This window comes from Petromyzon marinus, chromosome 41 (genome assembly GCF_048934315.1).
Source record: "Petromyzon marinus isolate PM22_M1 ecotype Great Lakes invasive population chromosome 41, UKy_Petmar_22M1.pri1.0, whole genome shotgun sequence".
In the NCBI taxonomy this organism is placed as follows: Eukaryota; Metazoa; Chordata; class Hyperoartia; order Petromyzontiformes; family Petromyzontidae; genus Petromyzon; species Petromyzon marinus.
Genome location: NC_133707.1, coordinates 1963987 through 1978261, shown reverse-complemented (window position 1 = coordinate 1978261; position 14275 = coordinate 1963987).

The following is a 14275-nucleotide window of genomic DNA, read 5'->3' as shown; positions in this document are numbered from 1 at the left end:
GTTAGTTTTTTTTTTTAAGGGTGGTTTCCCAATCAGCGTGGCTGTTTCAAAACCTGGTCGACGTTGTGCCATGTGTCACACGTGATCTAAGACAACAGAGCGATCTTCTAAATAAGCTGCCTCGTTAGCGGGTGTCTTAATTTGAGAGGTTCATGTTTCCCCCAGGAAATTAAAGAGTCGCTTTATTTATTTCCCCCCCCTCTCGTTTTTCCAACCGGTGGGAAACTTCTGCAGGAACATGGATCGATCATTACGGCGTGGACTATACTTCGCTGTGCTAATGCAGCCCCCCCCCCCCCCCCCCCGGATCACGCATGACGCGGCCACAGAACTCAATTGTCATCCTCTTTATCAAAGCGTTTCATCGCCGACTCGACAGGGCTGCCCGTGAAAGCAGATTGATTCCTTGCTAAAGTTATTTTCTCAATATGCGTGGCGCTTGAATTCACAGAATACGGAAAAAGTCACGCTTCAAATCGATCTCTTGTGTTGTTTCCCGATTAATCGCAAAACGTCGTGTTTTGAGTTTTAAGTTGTAATTTAACTATTCGCAATGGCCGTGAGCATATTCTGAATTATACGTGTATGTGTTTAAAATCTGTAAATAGTGAAATGTAAGCTTCAGGGATTTCACAAAAAAACAAACCCCTCTCCAAAACATGGATCTGGCACTTCTCAGAGAACTAATAATTTAGTTTAAATAAAAGGTTGTGACGCCGTGTTCCGTGTCAAGAAGTTAACCGGCACTCGCATCGGGTCAGGCTCGGCAAAGTGCGCAAACCCTTTAAAGTTTTTTTCTGTGCTAGCCGGCCAGCCGGTGTTTTTAACGCTGCCTTTAATGCGGCTGTGTGGTTTTTAACGCTCCCAAAGACAGGTTCTGTCCCATCTAACCAACCTTATCTAACCCAACCCATCTTGCCAGCCTCATCCAACCAGCATCATCTAACCAACCCCATCTAACCAACCACATAAACTCATATAACCAACCCCATCTAACCAACCTCATCTAACCAACCCCAATCTAACCAACCTCATCTAACCAACCTCAGTTTTTGCTACTGACGTGGAGGTTAAAGAAGCATAAACAAAATAACCGGAGCAGAGCGATCGTCTCAGAAACCGAATGAAATTTCGCGTTGCAGCTCTCGGTTTTGTGGTGCTGCCGGGTTTTTAAATATTTATAATTATTATTTATCTCCACTGAAAAAAATATGTTTTATTAGCATAATGGTAAAATTGTGCCTCAATCTCGTAGCGTTGACAAAAGCAGCTGGTCTTTATTTTCTCCTGCGTCCTCTTTTGTTTGTGCGCGACTTTCTTCTGTTTTCTGTCCCACGTCTTTGTCCATGTTGTGGTGCGCACCCGCGTGCCAATTCCGTTTTTTCATTTCTTTCTACCGTTCTTCAAATGGCGCACCGCGTGCCCCCCACGTTTAGCTGTGGGTGGGGGCACGGGGCCGAGACGTGAGGGACCCTTCCAGCTTGCAGACATCGTCATCAACGACCCCACATCAACATCCGTTAACCCCCCGTCACTAATTGTGAAAGAAAAATCTAGAATTGGAAAAGCACGGATTTAAATATATTACGACAACGTGGCTTTTGACCTTACTTTTCTCAAGGCGCAGGAATATTGAGGTTGTTTCTTTCGGTGTAGGTGGTTTGCGGCAATTTAATTGATATGTCGATGGGTGTTACGCAAATTAGGTGGTGTGTTTTGTAAATAATAAACTAACTATAAAGTATTTTTATTTCGCAAGGTCGGGCCTACTGAGCCATATAGGTCTTTTTCAGTGGCGACCTGGCCACAACTGAGAGCTCAGTGAAGTGGCTTTTCAAGTGGAAATTTACAGCAGCCAAATACTTTAAACGCATGTTGATCCTAAAAGTGGAGGGAAAACCCGCAGGACCTAGAGAAAAATCCACGCGACCATGGGGAGAACTTGCAAACTCCAAATATGCAGGCTTTAGGGTTGGGATCGAACCCACGACCTGCCTCCAGCAAGGGAGTTAATATCTCGCCACCGCAGCCCTCCAGAATTTTATTATTTCGCTTAGCCATAATTGGCAAACTCTTCCAAGCTCTGAAATGACAATTCATAATATTTACCCGTGAATTAGTACTTGCTTGTCATACTTGCTTTGTCCCATATGCGTAGCAAGGGGTCTACATGGGATTTCACGCCAGCTGTGTACGTGTGTAACACCACTTAAATTGTCAGGGGCCACAGTGCCTTAAAATACAACTTTGATTTGCACCTCCTTGTATATACGATGAGACTAAACTCATATCATTGCTACGAATTAAGACTCAACGGGTGCGTAGCAAGGTGATTTTGATCAACCTGATTTCCAATAATAGGTCCTTGTTACAAGACTGGGATGAACAAGAATGATTGCAAGTACAGTGGGTTTGCGAAGCCATCGATGTAACCATATCTCGATTAACGATCCGCCTCCCATAGGGTCCCATTGTTTCCATTAACGATACATGTTCGATTAACGATGTTTTACGATATCACGTGGCTACCAATTTCGGCCAATCGGAGCGCTCCTACTAAGTGGACTCAGCACGTGCCCTTTCATGAGCTTTTTGAGAGCAACTGGCTGCTCGCTTTTCAATGTTTGACGGTGCGTTGCTTAAGGAAACAGCTCTCTTCAATTATTCGTGTTTTTTTACTTAAAATTTTAAACAAGATTAATATCAATGGCCCCTAAAATGAATGTGAAGAAAAAGAAGAAAGATAGGAAAACAATTAGTGTGCAAGTTAAGCGGGACATTTTAAGGAATAAATTAATCCTTTAACATGTACTGCCTATATTCGATTAACGATCATTTCAATCAGCGATGGTTTTCGTGGAACCAATTAATATCGTTAACCGAGGTACCCACTGGAATAATTATTATAATCACCGTTATGATATGACCGGAATGCCCAACTTAAGCGAGGAAACACGTGACCTTTGTCACGAATGTACACCGATGGTAACGGTCGTCAACGATGGTAACGGCGTAAACATCGCAATGTGCACTGCAGTCAAAGCAGACGTCCACTAACGATGCACACACACGTGGCATTAATCTGCAGGGGAGGGGGGGGGGTGGCTAGTGCTAGCATCCTCAAGGACTGTTGTAGTGAGAAATGGAAACGCGTAGATGGCGGAGAACATCAGGCACATCGATGATCCTTGCGGGACAATCCGTTCTACTCGTTTCACCTGCTGTTGCTATTCCAGTTTGGTTATGACCTGAACCAATCGGGGGTCTTGAATTGGATACCAGCAGTAACTTGCCTGTGAAGAAACGGTGTTGACTAACGGTAGCCGATGCTGCTGACGCGTTAAATTAAACTGCTACGCGAGGGTGACCTGCATCAGCACCGATTTTGATGCCGCTGAATCGCTCTACATCGAAAAGCTCCCGGAAGGGCGTTACTGAATTATCCTTCACATCGCGGTCACACCTGACATCATAATTCCCAAGTGAAATTGAAAAATATTGGTGAATGACTATCGCCAAAGTAAAAAAAAACAGAGTAGGTTCTGCGTTTAAATGCAGGATAGAATAAAAACAGAACCAACGATATCACGACTGAAATATCCGTTCATCGTCATTATCGGCCACGTTCTATCTACTGCTGGATGAAGGCCTCCCCAAGCCATCACCATCGCTCATGGTCACGTGATGCAACAATCCATCTAGCTCCTGCACACGATCAGGCCTCATCGCTCCGTCTCATCGGTTTATGTCTCCTGTCTTCACGTTATATGGCTGCCAATCCGTCGTTAATCTCGACCAGCGAACGCCAGCCCTTCTTACTGGACATCTACTGGACAAAAAGAGGTTCAAAGGTCATCAGATTCCTCCAGTCTAAATATATATATTCTGATTCTAGCGACGTATCCTGCCGGGCCCATTCTCACTTCTTTCTTTGTCCGAACAGTCAATCAAATATTCAATAACTTGAATGAAAACAAATCGAATGAGGTCAGCGGAATTTCCCAAATTTGTAGGTACTTGTCTCTCCGCGAGCCCGTACTGACCACCTATGACGCGGTAACATGAGCCCACCAGTGTCCGCGTGCGCGTGGCACCGGGCAGAGTTTATTGCCCGCGCTGAGTGTGCACAGCGATGGGCTGATATTGAGTTTCAGACAAATGGCACCTTTTCATTCAAAGAGAATCACCTCCGGAGCGAGCCCCAGCTTGCATAGTAGAACGAATCTGCTGCTTTACCAAACAAAGACACTTTTTTTCTTCACAATTGGGGGAGGGAATTTGCAAAGTGGAGCATTTTGAGGGAAGAAGCAGAGAGAGAAGTGAGGTTTTCTAGCGTGTGATTAGTGTGTGGGTGAGCGATGTTGTGATCTGCAGTGTGGTGAGTGTGTGGGTGAGTGATGTTGTGACCTGCAGTGTGGTGAGTGTGTGGGTGAGTGGTGTTGTGATCTTCAGTGTGGTGAGTGTGTGGGTGAGCGATGTTGTGACCTGCAGTGTGGTGAGTGTGTGAGTGGTGTTGTGATCTTCAGTGTGGTGAGTGTGTGGGTGAGCGATGTTGTGACCTGCAGTGTGGTGAGTGTGTGGGTGAGTGGTGTTGTGATCTGCAGTGTGGTGAGTGTGTGGGTGAGCGATGTTGTGACCTGTAGTGTGGTGAGTGTTTGGGTGAGCGATGTTGTGACCTGCAGTGTGGTGAGTGTGTGGATGAGCGATGTTGTGATCTGCAGTGTGGTGAGTGTGTGGGTGAGTGGTGTTGTGATCTGCAGTGTGGTGAGTGTGTGGGTGAGCGATGTTGTGACCTGCAGTGTGGTGAGTGTGTGCGTGAGTGATGTTGTGATCGTCAGTGTGGTGAGTGTTTGGGTGAGTGGTGTTGTGATCTGCAGTGTGGTGAGTGTGTGGGTGAGCGATGTTGTGACCTGTAGTGTGGTGAGTGTTTGGGTGAGCGATGTTGTGACCTGCAGTGTGGTGAGTGTGTGGATGAGCGATGTTGTGATCTGCAGTGTGGTGAGTGTGTGGGTGAGTGGTGTTGTGACCTGCAGTGTGGTGAGTGTTTGGGTGAGTGGTGTTGTGATCTGCAGTGTGGTGAGTGTTTGGGTGAGCGATGTTGTGACCTGCAGTGTGGTGAGTGTGTGGGTGAGTGATGTTGTGACCTGCAGTGTGGTGGTTGAACACAGTGCGGATGAGACAAAACATTCAATCTGCTAGGCATTGAAGACAGTCACTGCATCGTGTGCTTTCATATGCCATTCTGCAGACGTCTGGAACGCTCTTCCTTCCGATATTAGGAAGCCACTGGAGCTATGCACTTTTAAATCTAGACTGAAAACACCAAATAGATACCAATCGCAAGACATCAAGTCTGCATTAACCACGCATACGTGTGGCAACTCATGCAAACAAACATGCTCTGATAATTATAGATGCATTGTCTTTCAAAGACAGCCTTCTCTATGGCATTGTCTCACCAGTGTTAGAGCAGAGAATGGCAAAAGACGAACAGTACAAAGACAATGCAAGGTTCAGAGCACTTACAGCTCGGGTCGAGCCGCTATATCTATGGGACCTTTTTTGCCAGCATGTTTGGCTACATGCGGTGTGAAAGAAGTTCAACATACATACCAGACCAACTCCTCAACATGGGTGGCGGAATAAACGAGTGAAGTTCATGGGAAAATAATAACCATGGTAGTAGCAATAGAAGAATCATAAGGAGTCAACTGACCGCTGGTGACCAAGTGACTTGGGTGAAAATTGGTGAGTGCTCGACCATCGATCAACCGGACCGCATTACTCTGTGTTCTTAGGTAACAGGACATCCATGACGAATTGCGTTTAAAAAAAAAAACGCAACGCATTTGCCATTGACAACTACCCTAGAGATTAGGAATTGTGTGACGGTTGGCGACGTTTCGGGCAAAGGTCCTTCTTCATTGCAGAGGGGATTATCTTTCTGCTGTGAATGACATTACCGACATGTATTGATCTCTCTGCTTTGCGAGAGGCTCGCTGTCCAAAACGTTGCCGATTGTCTAGTTAATCCTCTTAACGGGGAGTGTTGTTGAGTTTTTTGTTGTCCGTTGAGGTTTGTTTTTGTTAATAGTTCTCTGCGCACCGCTGCCCACGCATTATCCAAATGTTTTTTTTTTCAAATAGTCCTGGGTTTTGTCCGAATTGAAAAACAAAGTGTGACGTTTCTCTGTGGGCTGTTACATAAGTGGCTATATTAAATTCCCCAATGTTGCCGGTCGTATGTTTTATCCAAATGTCTGAAATGATTGTAAGCATGTACTCAAAGCTCACTGTACAATTTTAAGACAGACTTTATAAGAAGTGACATATTCAGGCCAAAAACCCCAGAAGGAATATCAGCAGGGCCTTTAGCAAATTGATTCTGCAGCTGCGCCTTCAATCGCTGAACATTTTCAGATGGTATGAAATATTTGATAACTTACGGCTAAGGATATGTTTAAAAAATAAGATTTAGTTGTAAACACGTGATGAATTACAACATTTTCCTAAGGTTACCCTGGTTTCTACATGCCCTGCGTGACCAAGAGGATGGCCACCTCGGAGATAGAGCAATGAGATCGGTTCACGTGGAGGAACAAGACGGATTGTGGCATCGTACCACTCTCAGGGATGGTAACGGCAGAGGGAGACCTTCATCCAGCCGTGGACAAACAATGGCTGATAACGACGACGACGATAATGATGATGTGATTGCCCACAAAGACAAAGCAGTTGCTGGATTGACAGCTGTCAGCCGAAGCTCCGTGGGACCGTCCGCCGGGGTTAGTGCGGAGCGAGCGGGTTGTGCCACACTCGGCGTGCGGACTGCTCGGGGGTCGTTTTGGGATGCCGCCGGTGTTCGCGAGGAGCATGCAGGGCCACCCGACTCCTCGTCTAATTTCCCATGAGGGCAAAATCCAGGGGAAGGAATGTTCTGCGAGGAAACCAGAGCAGGGCACGAGGGATCCGCTCGCTGCTCCCTACTGGCCGGGCCTCCCACATACATCCCCTCCCACCACCACCACCACCCTCCACCCACTCGTCGTCAGCTGTCAGACTTTATCTTCGATGTTTTGTGGTCTGGTTTATCGTTGCTTTTCACGCCTCCTCCAGTGGCCGTTTTTGTTTGGCGTCCCAATTCAGGTCCCTGCACTCCCACTTAATGGTGTTTGGAGATGGTGTAAAGATTCCTACTTATCTTGAAGACCCGGAGGAATTGCTTTGAGGTTTTAACTGGTGGTGCGTTTAAAGAAAAAAGTGTGGGGAAACGCATTTATAGGCGAAATAATGAAGCAGTTAGATTGGTTCACCTCCATCCCGCCGTCCGCACCGTTAGACACACTGAAGTGCGATTATCGAAGTCGATAATTTTGGCCGCTAGATTGTTTTTTGTTCCCGTCACAGGAGATAGACTCTCGTTGGCCAATCCGAGGCGCAAAGATAAGCTTCATCGAACATCACTATAATTTAAGGTTAGTGTAAAAAAGAGATTTCCAGCTGAAAAATACTTCGGCTAAAGAAAAATACATTTTGGTTTCACCGCAGTGACATGAGCGTCCCTGGCGATGCAGTATTTCAATGAATTACGACTATAATGTTACAAATATAAACCATTTTTCTAGCATGCTTCGATTGTTAGGCTCTTATTAGCGAAACACAAGCAAGTAACAACGTCGATGCATTTTTCGTAATGAACCAGCCCCAAAGAGGAAACAACATATCATAGGTGGCATTTTTCTTCTTTACAATATTAGCTCCAATACTTCGTATTTCTTCCCCTTGGCCAACAACATATGTATTAATTTATACATTTTTGGTGATGTAAGGCGCTTGAGTACCGTGTAGAAAAGCGCTTTATGAATGCAATTTATTGTAATTATTTCAGTTAGTGCTCGTTCTTCTGCTATCCCCCTCCCTCCTCTCTTTAGTACGTGCAGCGTTATTTGACGAGTGTCTCGTTATTTGACGAGTGTCTCGTTATTTGACGAGTGTATCGTTATTTGACGAGTGTATCCTTATTTGACGAGTGTATCGTTATTTGACGAGGGTATCGTTATTTGACGAGTGTATCGTTATTTGACGAGTGTCTCGTTATTTGACGAGTGTATCGTTATTTGACGAGTGTATCCTTATTTGACGAGGGTATCGTTATTTGACGAGTGTATCGTTATTTGACGAGTGTATCGTTATTTGACGAGTTTATCCTTATTTGACGAGTGTATCGTTATTTGACGAGTGTATCCTTATTTGACGAGTGTATCCTTATTTGACGAGTGTATCGTTATTTGACGAGTGTATCCTTATTTGACGAGTGTCTCGTTATTTGACGAGTGTATCGTTATTTGACGAGTGTATCGTTATTTGACGAGTGTCTCCTTATTTGACGAGTGTCTCCTTATTTGAGGAGTGTATCCTTATTTGACGAGAGTGTCCCCAGCGTTTGTTATTTGAGCTCGCTCTCCGCTGCCAATGTGGCAACGTCAACGGCGTCACACGAAATAAAAAATTGTTTCGCGTTCAAGCGCAGGAAATGCGACGCACGTTTTTAGGAAGCCGAAATTTGGCCGCCGCTTCAACGCCGCTCATCGTCAGCGTGTGTAAAATATCGAGAACTCTCGCTCCGCGGTAAAAAAAACAAAAAAAACAGCGAAAAGAGAAAAACGCGGCGTTTAAAGAACCAGACTTGGGCAGCAGTCTTTTAGGAGGCAAAGCGCGCGTCTGCTCAGCGTCTGTCTGCCGAGGACTTCCACGTGCGCGTCGATGCGGACACGCGCATTTCGTCACCTCTCCATTAGGAAAAAAGATTGATCGCGTTCCTAGAGCCGGTGGATTCCGTTTTTTTTTTGCGCGCTTTTGTAACCCCCCCTCCCTCCCTCCCCCCCCCCCCCCCGGTTCACCTGGATAGAATTACGTTCCGCGGCGCAGACGCCGCCGGTGAACGTGGAAAACTCGCTCGTGAAGCCGACCGATTTATATCGTGTTTTCACTGCCGGGTTGGGTCCCTTTTCCTGCGCTGGTTTATCTCCGTGGCGCGCTGGCGAGCCGAGCTATTTTTCTAACCTACGCAGGAAGCCGTAAAATTGCACCGGCCCGCGGGAAGAGGGACCGCTTCTCGAGGTTGCTCCAGCGGTTCTGCCACACCGTTCATTCCATAATAGAGAGAGGGTTTTGTTTGGGTTAGATCGTGTAAATGTATAAATGTGTCGTTAAACCCGCCACCACCCGACACAGCCAACTAATTGTCTAAATTGTCTTATGGTTGGTATTGTTCGACTTGCATCTCATTGCGATGTTTGCACACAGCGTTGATGTACGTTGCTTTTTCTTCTGGAAGATTTTTTTTACCGTTTTTTCCTGGATGTTTCTGTTGTGAAAGGTCACTTTAAGATGTTCTTTGTTCATGATTTGTTTGTTGCGGTTGCACCCGAGTCAAGAGCCTCATGGCTCACAGGGCTATACCTAATACGTGAAACTGAAACTAGTAAGGGTTGTCACATAAGCAGATGATGTAAAGTTTCTATAATTTTAATTTGTGACTTTAGATGTGCCCTAAAAGTAAATTTCAAGGTGAGACTTGTTCCACTGTTCAATATCTCACTCTCAACGTTTTAGACTACCCCAGTACATCACGTCTTATTATTCTTTCGTATGGCATTTGAAAAAAGCCAATGGCTACAATTTCATTGCTGATTTTGTGAGCCATTCCACAGCAGCTGAGTGGAGTCCGCTCGTTCCACCAGAGTACGCGCGTTGTATTGGGGTAGCTGAGTGGAGTCCGCTCGTTCCACCAGAGTACACACGTTGTAAATTTCAACGTTAAAAATAACCGCCACTTTTTCAAATTTTCTTGTTGTGGTTTTCACACCTGATGATGATTGCTTGTGTTGCAGTCGAAACGTCGTGGGAATTGTATTGTTTCATATTTTTAATATTTTATTGTTTCCCTTCTACGTGACTTTACCGAAAGAACCAAGAATACGCTCGTTGTATTGATGGTTTGCACCTCCCCACAATCACAGTTTGGTGGAGTCCTTGATTATCGTTTCATTGACGGGGGAAATATCCACACCTTCTTCAACGTGGTGCAGTTGTTGTTGGGACGCAGTTCAGAGTGGTCCTCCCGACTGTTGTCTGGGCAGAAAGAAACCAGGCCGTTCCTTCGTCACGTCTTCAGTCAGACATTCGCGGACTGATTCTTTCGGTAAAGTCACGTGATAGAAAAAAATGTAAGATCACGACGTTGCGATCGCAACGCAAGCAATCTTCCGCCTGATGACGATTGCTTGCGTTGTGATCGAAACGTCGTGATGTTTTTAATTTTTTCTACCGACGTGACTTTACCGAAAAAACTTCAAATTAAGATAAATACTGTTTTTATTATTACTATCTTTATTTCACCAGATTAGGCCCATTGAGCAATGTAGCGCTTTTTCCGAAGCAACCTGGCCTCAAATGATAGCTCAACGAGGTCGCTTATCATGCGGAAATGTATAGCTGTCAAATACTTGTTTCTACATCCATATGCGGTCATCTCTGTTTATCCGTGGGGCTTTCTATCTTGTGGGAGAGACAAAGACGAGCTGGATGCTACAAACCCCCATTGATACTCATGAGAGCACAGTCACAATAAAGCACTGTTATTGTTGAGAGATTTATATCGAGTGACAACAACATAATCCAGCTGGGTTAGGGGTTGGTTGACTCAGCCCATCATCGCTCCAGGGTTGATAAGTTAGGTACTGCTTTATGGTGAAGTCACAATAGTTTTGGCTATGGATAGACTCGCCCCCGGCATAGTAATGGGTCATTTCCACTCCTGTCTCAAGGGTGTACGCAGGAGATGAGTACCACCTCAGTGTGCATTTGAGCAGGAAATCTTTGTCTCTGACTTTACAACACGATAATTGACATTAGCGTTTTGTTCGTTACTAACATACATGCTTAGAATGAATGCGCTAATAAGTGTAATTAAAAATAACGAGCTAAATGAGAATAAAAACTGTTTTTTTTTCTCTCTGTCACGGAGAGGAAAAGAAGACTACGACAGTTCCCCTGACAGGCCTTCTTGAGGGACCAATTACAACATTGATGAACGTGAATTACCGAGTCAGGCTGAGGAGACCTTACAGGGCCACGTGCCAAAACGCTGTGGAATCGTATAATCCCTTGGGGGGTGGGGGGGGCTTGTGTCTTTTGTGCACGGTGTAAATTTCGAATCGCGACTGCAATGACGGAAGGAGCAGGAGCCATACAATTACTCGCTGCTGCTGCTGCTGGCAGAACGTCCTCCTCCACTGAAGAGCTCGAGTCAATATGAATGATCAGTTTGACACGTGGTAGTCTTTCGCGACCAATATCATCCATAATAGAGGGTTTTTTGGGGGGTTACATCGCGTAAATATATAAATGTGTCGTTAAAACCGCCACCACCCGACACAGCCAATTAGTAAGGTTTGTCACGTAAACAGAACATGCCAATTTGTTACGAGTGTAATGACGACTTGACACACTTTCTTGAGATGTTTTTTTCTATTGAAGACACGTTCACTTTAACAGCGGAGACCCCACTGCAACAGCCCCGAGTGTCTCGCGCATCTCCCTTATATACGGTCCGAGGCCACGCCCCCATTCCCGAACCTTCTCGCCGGCTCTAGACCGCTCGCTCTACCGGCAGACTCTATCGTTCTCTTCCGTCACCTGGCCATGCTCCTATTCTCGATCATTCCCGTAGCCACCAGTCCCTTCGTACTGCAAGCTGACTCCCCTCTCATTACCTCCCGTGGCCACTAGTCCATTCGCACTGCAGGCTGACTCCCCTGTCATTACCTCCCGTGGCCACTAGTCCACTCACACCTTAGGTTGACTCTAAAGTCATTACACCAGTACAGCACACCGGTGTGTTGGAGAGCAACGCTACGATATTTGCAACGTGAATACGACGTTTCTCCAGTAGTTAGAACTAGCTTCATCAGGCTTCAAGAGTCTCCATAAAGCTGCTCCGTCTGATCTCGCCGACCAGCGGCGTATCAGCTTCAACGGACACCCAAATCGACCCCGACGACGATCCGTGGCTCGCGGCGGCCTGCTGCTGTGTAGCTCGCGTGGGCCACGACCAGCGCAGTGTGGGGGCACTCCGGCCCCAGGACCTGGACAGCACGCGACCAAGCTCGTGTTCGGGATCCATCCCTGAGTCTGAGCCGGTTCTACAACAGACTCTAAGCGGTGCTGTTGATTCAGGGAGCCTTACTTCAACGTGCGATCAATGCGCATCCGCGATGGACCGGACTCAAAAGAGTGCCCACTAACAAATGTGCTCACTTACTAGCTATCCTCCCAATCTGGGGTATTTGGCCGAATCTCCCACGCTGGCCAGGCGTCTTACTCACGCTTTGCGACCGGCCGATCGACGAACTGTGGCGTACACGGCTTGCTGAACGGAGGAGAGACGCGCAAAGGAACTTGCACGTCGTGAGATACATGCGGCGGATCTCTGCGGACAGACAATAGCACTGTGACCGCCCATATGTTAGGAATGCGGTGCGGTAACGCGGCTCGTAGAATGAAATGGGCCAGGTGGTCAGCGCTACGGGGATGCCAATGTTGATTGGATTCTGTGACTCTGGTATCTGTTTGCTTTATCGACAACCTCTTCCCAAGTGTTTGTTTTTCCTTCCTGTGAGTGTGAGGGTGGGGGGGGGCGAGAGGGGGTGATGTTTCGTGACCTTGTTGCCACGGCAACCTGCCCAGGTCAGATTTGTTTTCCATTGGTTTGGCAACACTGCGGTTTGTATTCTAGAGCCGACGCAGCCATCATCTATCCACTGCTAGGTGAAGTTAACTAATGTTGTAAATGTAACTATTTTTTTTTATTATTATACCCAGGTAAGGCCCACTGAGGTAAATAGATCTTTTTCAGAAGCAACCGGGCCACAAATGATAGCTCAGCGAGAACATTCAAACTCCAAATATACAGCAGGCGTCGGGATCGGGATGGAATGCACGACCTCCTGTGTACCAGGCGAGGTTGTTAACATCTCCCGACTCTGTCGCTACCCCTCACCCTCATGCCGCTGCCACTCATCTCACCCCCGCGCATGATTCGCTCCGTCTCGTCGCTCCATCTCCGTGGTGGATGTCCTCTTGGACGCGTTCTTTCCTCCGGCTGCTGTTCCATTACCAGTCACATCCATAGGCCATCAGTCTCTTCGCGCGACGTGTCCTGTCCAAGCCCATTTACTTTTCTTTAATGTCAATGTGGAGTCTCTCATTTGTGTTCCATAATCCCTGTGTTTCTCCTCTTGGTTCTCTCTGTATTTTAAAGCGTGCATCTCTCTATGAGCAGTGGTGGATATGAGCCGGAACGTACCAGAACACCGTGGCAGGAGTGAAAACTTGAACAGGACTGGAGGTGCCAAGGTGGTGAGATGTTCACTCCCTCGCCTGGTACGCAGGAGATCGTGGGTTCGATCCCGACTCTGACGCCTGCTGTATATTTGGAATCTGCATGTTCTCCCTGTGTTCGCGTGGATTTTTCTCCAGGTCGTCCAGTGTTTCCCTCCACATTTAGAATCAGCATGCATCTTGAGTTTTTGGTCTCTGTAACTTTCCACGTGACAAGCCACTTCGTTGAGCTATCATTGGTGGCAGCCAGGTCGCTTCTGAAGAAGAGCCACAGAGCTCAGTGGGCCTTACCTGGTGATAGTAAAATTTACATTTAATAGTGTACCTGAAGGGATGAGCGACAAGTGTGGTGGCTGGCTAGTCTACACATCTCTGTGTGTGTGTCTCTGTGTTTCGTAAGTATCCGTCGGAATTGTATTTTACGAGCTAATGCTGCCGTCCGTCCACAGCCTCACTGTGCTCAGGCTCGCGTTGATTACCCAGCTCGAGTAGGGGGGGTAAGGGGGGGGGGTGTCAGGATCAAGGGGTGGGGAGGGAGGTTGGTTCGGATCGGGGGAAGGGGTGAGGTTGATACAGATCAAGGTGGAGGGGGCGGTCGGTCCGGATCATGGGGGGAGGGGCGAGGTTGGTCTGAATCAAGGAGGAGGGGGGTTTGACCCGGATCGGGGGAGGGGGGGGTCCCCCCTGTAATGTGTTCCCATTTCCAGCCCTGTCTATGGACATTGCGCATAGACAGGGCTGGAATTCAACTTCGTTTTTACCGAAATAACACAACGCCCGAAGGACAAATTACGAAGTTTACTTTTTGTTTTCTTTAACGAAGCATTTAAATTTGAAACATTCTTCGAAGCACGTTTCATGAAGGCAATCA